This window comes from Pinus tabuliformis, chromosome 6, assembly GCF_031772625.1.
Source record: "Pinus tabuliformis cultivar Carrire ecotype Pingquan chromosome 6, CPIR1, whole genome shotgun sequence".
Lineage (NCBI taxonomy): Eukaryota > Viridiplantae > Streptophyta > Pinopsida > Pinales > Pinaceae > Pinus > Pinus tabuliformis.
The window spans coordinates 1,852,856,460-1,852,865,582 of record NC_142292.1 but is presented as its reverse complement, the minus strand read 5'-3'; positions in this window follow the sequence as shown (position 1 = coordinate 1,852,865,582).

The following is a 9,123-nucleotide window of genomic DNA, read 5'->3' as shown; positions in this document are numbered from 1 at the left end:
CATAAAGGTTGCAGGAGCATTCGTCAATCCGAAAGGCATGACCAACCATTCGAAGAGGCCCTCCTTGGATTTGAAGGCAGTCTTCCACACATCAGAGGGTTCGATTGGTACCTGGTGATATCCTGACTTCAGATCGATCTTGCTGAAATATTTCGCCCCCTTTAGTTGGTCTAGGAGGTCATCAATCCGCGGGGTCGGGTACCTATTATGGACAGTGATCTTGTTCAGCGCCCGATAGTCAATACAGAGTCTCCACGTCCCATCCTTCTTCTGTACCAACACGATCGGGCTCCCACAGGGCGATGAACTCGGACGGATGTGACCTTTCTACAGGAGCTCCTGAATCTGCCTCTTGATTTCATTGTTCTCCAGAACGGAGCGCCGATAAATTGGTCCATGGGTAGTGGCGCACCTGGGGTCAGATCGATGGAGTGCTTGACTTGACAGTGCAGAGGAACCCCTGCCGGGGAGGTGAAGATGTCCTCGTACTCCTCCACAACCTGGTCCATCTGTAGTTGTCGTGCAGAGGGACCCCGTTTGGAGGCCGCGGCCACTGTCTTCTTCTTTCCTTGAGGGCGTATCATCAGGAAAACAAATTTCCTGGTTTTGGAAATGATCTTACTGCATTGTTTTGCAGTAATCAAAGAGATGGCGGCAGGTGGTGCTACCTCTGGTATCCTGAACAACTTATTTCCCAATGTAATAATAACAGCACGGGGCCTTGATTCATACACAACATGTCGCTTCCACAAGTATGGTTGTCCTAGTAATACATCACAAACTTCAAGGGGAGCAATGTCACACAATACCTCATCCGTGAAGGGCTTGATGTTGTATGGAAGGCGACACTGCTGGCTCACGCGAAGATCTCGTCCTTGGTGAAGCCACCCAATGGTGTATGGTTGTGGATGTGTTGTGGTCGGTAAGCCCAACCGCTTCACGACCTCTGCCGAAATGAGGTTCTTTTGACTCCCGCTATCAACAATGAACTGTATCGGGGAGCCCTTTACCCACATCTGGGAGTGGAAGAGACGCTCCTCCTCCTCTGGATCTTCGGGTTCATTTTTCTGGATCTTTGCGGTAGCAACAGTGGCGCTAGGATCCGCATCAATGATCTGCTTCCCTTTTTCATACCCCTTATCGGGTTCTGACTCAGAGTCGGAACATGCATCTGATTCTGAAACCTTTAGCTCAGCCACCAGTGACTGCTTGGCCCGACACTCACTTGTGTTGTGAGTGGAGCTCTTATGGAACTCGCACCATTTTCCAGTGTCCTTTCTCGGCTTCGCGGCGCTGTTCTTTGCTTGCAGCTTTGGCTGGTTGTCTTGGGCTGTCCCGCCTTGGCTTTGTCCTTTGTTTTGTGGTTTAGGGGCACCCTTCCCCTGCTTTGGATTCGCAAATCCAAAGTCTCGCTTCTTCTGTTTAAACTTCTGCTCGACCTTGACGACATATCGGTATGCTGCGCCGAGCGAGGGGATGTTTAGGAATTGTATTTCTTCCTCGATGTACTTGTGCAGGCAGCCACGGTATTTGAGTATCAAATGTTGCTCCGAATCCTTGATACCCAACTTTGTGCGCAGGGTATGGAAAAGATTGGTGAACTCCGGCACGTCTTGGTCCCTTCCCTGCCGCAGCGTGGTCCACTTTATGTATTCATCCTCATAGCTTCCGACAGGGTAGTACTGCTCCTTGATGGCATCCCGGAACGAATCCTAGGTGGGGGCGGCTGAAAATAGTGAGCCAGTACTTTCATCCTTCTGCTCGCAGTAGGTTTCCCACCAGTCCTTGACGTGGGGGGCTGCTTTGAGAAGAACAAAAACAATCTTTTCCCGACTCGAAAATTCATGAACAGAAAAATAACCCTCTAGCAGATTTAACCATTTATCTACGACATCTGCGTCTATCTGACCCTCGAATATGGGGATTTCAAAATTAACTTGTACCTTAAAGGGTGTGGCGTTTCCAGAGTAGCTGCTGGAAGCTGATGCGTTGCTTCTGGGTAGCCGCTGAAGGATCTGGGCAAAGCTGTCCATCATCGCGTTCCGTTGTCGCTCGAGGGCTTCTTCGAGCAAGATTTTGATGGGATCTCCTGCCCCCTCGTCTTTCTTCTCGTCCGCCATGGGAGGCCGTCAGGATTTGCGAGGCTGGTCTTGCAAAGGTTCAACCAGTTCAAGCCCTAACTCCTTATATCCCGACCTTGTTGGGGACATGCAAAGAAAAACAGAGAAAAAGCAGACCGCTCTGATACCACTGATCCGGATTTAAACAGGAACGCAACAAATTATAGAGATAACCATATACACAAAGATGCAGTGGAAATAATACTTCATTTCATTAATGGAAAATACTGAAATATGCTTACAACCAGAAATGGAAATAAACCAGCTAGGGCGATGGTAGCTTATCTCTGAGAAGAGATGTGATGGCTACATGCCTCTGAACTGTGTTACAATGAGGCTCGAAGGCCTATTTATTGTTGAGAAACAATGGAAAACCCTTAACATTCCAAAACCTAACCCTAGGAGATGAAACGCCAAACTGTGGGCCCCGTTTGGGGTAAATTGGTACATCAACTTCCCGGGTCGTAACTTTGGCATATGATCTCTGTTTGACGCGTACAATAGCTCATTAGAAAGATCTATACGAGCACTATCATTGTTGGAACGAGCAACATCGGTCCATTCCATGGACCCATGTTGCCCTCGGATTCCCCAAAAAACGTCGTTTAGGGCCTCAAAACGGCTCCGGAAGTTCAGGACTCGAAAAACTGCTAAAAATAGTAAGTTGTGCTACAATTAAGGAAACTGAAAATGCTGAGAAAGAAAATGGTGGGGGTCCAGGTGGACTTGGCAGGTGGCCACCAATATCCACCTGGATCAGAGTGCCTATGTCATGGATGCCATTTGTTTTGTCTCCGATTTTCCTATTATGGGATGGAAGTGGATGGTACAAAATCCTCTTCCCATTCAGGTTTATCACAAAGTATTGTGGGAATCCAATTTCATCCCACATTTCTACAAAATTTGTCATGGAGTTATGCTCCCTATTCATAAAATGCTCTACAATAACGACGCCACAAGATTTTCTCCAGAAGTTGAAGTTGACATTCTCCTTGTGGGAAGGTGGTTTGGAGAGGAGTTGTTCACATACATTCGGGTGTTTAGCAGCATTGCTTCACCTCATGTGCTTCCTGTTTACGTCCCCGATAAACTAATGGCTAGGGAAGTAACCTACCAGACCTATGGCATTGGGGGAATGAGAAAAGTATTGAAAGATTCTAAAAAGGCCATTTGGCCTCAATTTCCTGTAGTATGTGGAGCTTTTGCATTATTTGACTTAGGTCATGCTTTTAAAGAGGTTGATAATATGCTATGTTTACAACTACCAAATTTCCCAGGGAGGCAGTATGATCCCTTTGGTGTTGTAAGTAATTTTACTACAACGATTAAAATAAAAGTGTTTACCAATGAAGAAGATCCCTTTGACGATATATTTCTGCAGAAGAACACTTTCAGAGAGGTTCTACATATGGCACAAATTCAGTTTAACCAAGAAGAACTTCAAAAGTTTGACAATTACAGAAAATAGAGGTTAACAAAGGTCCCTTTGGACCAATTGCTCATTGAACCAATAAGGGAGCCTACTCCCAGTGTTAGCATAAGTGGTAGTTCAAAAGAAAAGAAGTCTAAATCAAATTCCAAAAAAGAATCAGCTAAAAAGTTTGATGATCAGTCCAAGAGTGAACACAACAGAAGTGAAGGGTCAATTAAAGATACAACTCAATCTACAGAAAATCCTGACCAACAGGTTTTGTCCCTGAAACAAGCTGAAGTTCCCACTCCCCTTACAAAGCCAACAAAGCCACTTGTAGTGGATCTAGAAGGGGAATGGGAGAATTTTAATAAGTTAATCAACACTAAGGAATAGAGCACAGAGCCACTGACAAACCTAAGAGAGACAACCACAGAAATGGTGGCAGAAGGGGCTATCAATACTTAGGAAACAGAGCATATTCCTGTTGCTCCGTTGTCTGAAATTGTACTAAAGATAGAGGAGATTCCTCCTCTAGACATATTTTATAGCCCACAACATAAGGCTGTTGTCAGGAGGCAAAGAAAGAAAAGAAAAATAGATGCCATGCTTGCTCTAGAGGATGAACCTCTGGATGTTCTTTGGAAGGACCCAACTACAGACCCATCAGAAAATTTAACTAGGCTCTCTCAGATCGTAGGAGCATATGCTTTGGCAACAATTAATAAAGCAATAGAAGTTCAAGTGCTACTAAAAGAGAAGGAGGATATGATTTTATTTTTGGAACAGTAACTACAACAAGTTAGCATCAATCAAGAAGTAGAAACACAACTAATAAAACTCCAGCAAGACTTCCAGCAGATGCAATTGAATCATCAAAGTAGTTTGGCCAATAAAGAAGAACAGTTACAAGCTATGATAGAACTACATAAGGAGGATCCCAAAATTGGGGAATTTATCACAAAAGCACTCGCTCTTAATGCCCAGCTCTTACAACAGGAAGAAATACTCTACCAGAAGATCTCGCAATGGAATTCCCATTGTGAAATGAGCGATAATATTACAAATCAAGTCGTATATTTACGACTTGATTATGGTTCAATTTTTAATAAGGTTTCAGAAGAAGGGGAAAGAGCTGAATTTCTTAGAATCGACGAATTGCACAAATAAATGTTATTTGCGAAATGTGATTCCCAGCTTAAAGAAGCAGAACAGGCGATGGAAGAGGCAACAATAGCAGCAAACAGTGTCATTGAGTGCATAAATGAAAATCTGTACAAGGCCAATTTGATATCAGAGACTACCCCGGGCTTCCTCCCAAAGGCACAACAACTTCAAATAAAGTGGAAACAAACAACAGAGGAAAAGGCAGAGGCGATTAAAAAGGTAAATAAGTTAAACTGGGACACATAATGGCAGTACTTGGTAAAGCCACATAGCCAATGGATGACCCTAAAATGCCTCATAACCTTTGCCGAGAAGATAGTGCCAGCTCTAGCTAACGTCGTATTTGCAGGATAGTTAAGAGCTGAAGTCGGCCAACCGACGCTCTTGAAATCGATGCTGGACATTTGCAATCTAAAGGATCAGATACAGGATTTATCATAGATATTGTTTAGTTTTGTTTTAGTTCATTTTTGCTTAAAATGAGGCTGGTGGTTTAAACCTCCTCATCTATTTTTGTAATATTTATTTTTAGATTTCATTAGAGTAGTATTTAAACCCCTCTCGTGCATTTAAAGAGAGGTCTAGAGTTTTATCAAAAACAATTCTTTAGAACGTGCAATTTTCTCCCCACTAAGGAAGTTTTGATAAAATGAATGTAACACGATTTATTTTTATATGAGTTTGATATCTGCTAATGAAATGCACTTTTGTACTCTTAGTGGATGTTGAGTGATTTGAAGATAAACCTATATTGCTGCAGCGCATGAGTAGAACTTATTACCAATGGTATTTTTATCTCCTGATGTGCCAAGCAATAAATTTTCAATTATTGATATATGAAAGTCTGAATGTTTAGTTGTCATTATTGCACTTCTGTATGGTGATAACTTACTTTCTATGTTGAGTATATGAATAACTCTTATGCGATATGTTCTCTCGTGGTGATCGAATGTTCTATATTACCAATTTCTGTTAGAAATTTTTTTAGATCGCATAAGTGAGACATCACTCCCGGGATAGTTTAAAGTTAGGTGTTTTCTTTCATTAGAATAGATTGCATATGATAGTTAAAAGATAGATTAGATTTAGAACAAGCATTCACCCCATAAAACCCCAAAAAAAGAAAAACATCATCTCATTAGTACACACATCATAAACAGATTGGGAAACTGGTCCCATCATCCCCAGTCGGAGCCACTATTCCAAACGGAAAAGGAGCTGCTTTAAGGTCCGGACTGGGTGGTTATCCGCCTTGTTGTAGACCCAATTTTTTGAGCCTTCAACACACTCATATCCAAAGTTTTAAGCATTGTCGCACAAGTGTTGTCATAGTCATCACAATGTGTATCTTTGGTGTCACACTTGGTGCCAGTTGTTGCAAAGTTGTCACATTGAGGGAAGTGTGTTATTCATGTGTTCTGAGTGTTCCTTATTGTGTCATCAAGTAATGTAAGTGTTAGATCATGCTGAGAGTCTTGTTTTGTTCAACTTCATGGCACTGATTCAACACTTAGTCAAAATTGGGAATACTCCTTGACCGAATCACTCAGCCTCTCTTAGCCAGCGTGAACTTGCATGAGTTTTCTCTAAATGTTTTGGTCCCCTTTGTGAGAAAATCAAAGCGTTGTCTTTTAGCATGTTAAGTATCACCCAATGTACAAAAGCTAGTTTTGGTGTTTTCAAAGGGTAATCTTTGTGTAAATGAGTTGGTCTTACCATGAAAACATGTGTCACACACATTTCCAAAGTTTTAATCATTGTCGCACAAGTGTCGTCACGGTCATCACAAAGTGTATCTTTGGTGTTGCACTTGGTGCCAATCATTGCAAAATTGTCACATTGAGGGAAGTGTGTTATTTATGTGTTCTGAGTGTTCCTTGTTGTGTCGTAAAGTAATCTAAGTGTTAGATCATACTCAGAGTATCGTTTTTTTCAAATTCATGGCATTGATTTGACACTTAGTCAAATTTGGGAAAACTCCTCAACCTGACCACTTAGCCTCTCTTAGCCAGCCTAAATTGCGCATTGCGTAGTCTCAGCCCTCAACCACCAACCTTGTCCCTTGGCATTGCGCAATGCGCAATTTCTACCTCCCAGAACTGTGCACTGAGCAATCCTAGTGCTCAAACCCAATCCCTGATCTCCAAAACTACGCAATCACTCCTCCAATCAAGCCTAAACTGTGCATTGCATAAGATCAACCCTCAAGCCCAACCCTTGATGTAACGACCTGCAGTTCTGGGCGCGCGGATGGACAGTGAGTGAGCGCGGGTAGGCTGAACGAACAACGTTCAGTTGAAGCTTGGACGAGCTGCAGTGGGGCATTGGTGCGAGCTCATTGATATGTGACGGTATGTTATGCATATGTGGAGTGGGCGAGCATGTTTATATGTGTGGTAGCATGGTGATAAACGTATGAAGGCCGAACTATGACTTAAAGACAAGCTGACGACATATTGCAAGAAGTATGGGTGCGTGTGGAGCTTGGAGGACGAGTCGGCTGGGTGAGCCAACTCGCCCTGCCATGGGTATATATTGAAAGGCGTTGGAGCTCAATTGAAAAGCGTTCAACCATCTCTCAACAAGAGGAGTGCGCAGGACAAGGTAAAGGCGCAAAAAAGGAAGAGAGGCGCAGTTTGGAGATGCGCCCATCCTTGGGCAAGCCCGCATGGAGTTAGTCGCTCATCTTGGTTTTGGGTGAAGGGCGCGGGCAGGGTCGCCCACCGGTTGGAGTAGGGCGTGCACGGGTGTGTGGCACCCGGGTTTATGCGACGGAGTGCCTGACGGTGAAACGTTGGTGGGCGCCCAGTTTGTGCGACAACTTGGCGCGGGTTCTTGGGTGACTCGAGTGAGCACCCGCCCGTCGTGCAAGTGTGCACGGTGACTTGGTGAAGTGTTGAGATTGTGAACGGAGGTGTGTCTCGGGTAGAGGCGCCCGTGTGTGGCGACTTGGAGGTGCACCCGAGTTGGGCAAACAACACGATCATGCGACAAGGTGAACGAAGGGTTGGGGAGTCGTGCGGCGACAGTGCGGAGGTGCTGACGAGCTGGGAAACCGAGTTTGCCGAAGTTGTGAAAGTTGGCTAAGTGTAAATTTGGGGTTTCCAAAGATTTAACTTATACTTTGTAAAAGTGAAGATTGTATAATATATTGATTCGGGCAGACTCATATTGCAGGGAGTTTCCCCTCCCTTTATACTGTTGTGCATTTCTCTTGTATAATGTTGCTTATGTGAATGTTATGGGCTTTCACTTGTATAAAGGAACACATTAATAATACTTGGTAATGAAAATAAGACTAAGTATGGAATGTTAGGCGTAGTCTACAATCATAAGTATTGGTAAAAAGAAAATGATTGGTAGTGCCGCACCTCGCTATAAGCGGTTGAAAGACTACCGCAAGTGTAGGGGCATGACAGGTGGTATCAGAGATGGTCCAAGTTTTGCAGGAAACTTGGTGAACTGAATCAAGGAGCTGATTCTACGAAGACCGAAGACTTGGCAGGGAGCTCAAGTTTTGCAGGTGACAGGTGGAATATCATGGTGATTCAAGTGAATGGTGAGATAGGTTTAGCAGAGGAGAAGCTTAGTGCTTGGGCCAAGCTAAACGACAAGGCATGGCAGGTTTGGAAGAATGTGAAGGGAAGCTCTTGCTTACCTTATACAGGTTGAAGCGGATGAAAGAAGAGAATCCCCGAATTCGAAAGGAACTTGAAGTCTTGGAAAAGAATGTTTAAGATGAACTTCTTCAACTTGGTTTGACAATGGAGCAGGATTAAGATGCAGATTGTGCTGACAAGGAAGAGGATGGACTTGAGATTGTTGCAAATGTGACAATGATGGCGGATGGACTTGAGATTGATCAAGTTGGACCGAGATCGTGCAGTTTGCAGACATGGATGAATGAGGATACTCATATGGAGGAGCCTCATGATGATGATGTAAGTACTATTGATACTTGTGTTTTAGTCGAGCATTTGGTAGATGGACCGTATGCACGGAAAGGCAAAGTTAGTTTGATGATGCTAGGGAGGATCTTACCATGGATGTCTGCGATGAGACCTTGTATGGAGAAGCAAGGATTGTTGACTGTTGCAGGACTTGTTGGGGTTGTTTGTGACCTTATGGCAGAAGGCACAAAGGCCTGTGAAAAGGGAGGAACATGATGATCATTGCGAAGGATTAGGTCATGCTTTAGCCACATGGAGAATTGGCTAAGTGCCCGGCATGACTCATGGACAGATTGGAGGGCACACTCTTGAGGTACGATGTTACTTGGGTGGACTTCTCATGGCCGAGACCAACAACAAGTCTTGGTGGAACCTTTAGTGGGGGAGCCATGATGGAGAGACTCATGTGATGATGATATGGTTGGGTGACCGAGTTCACTAGATCGAAGATTGCAGACTTGGATGAGGGTGACCG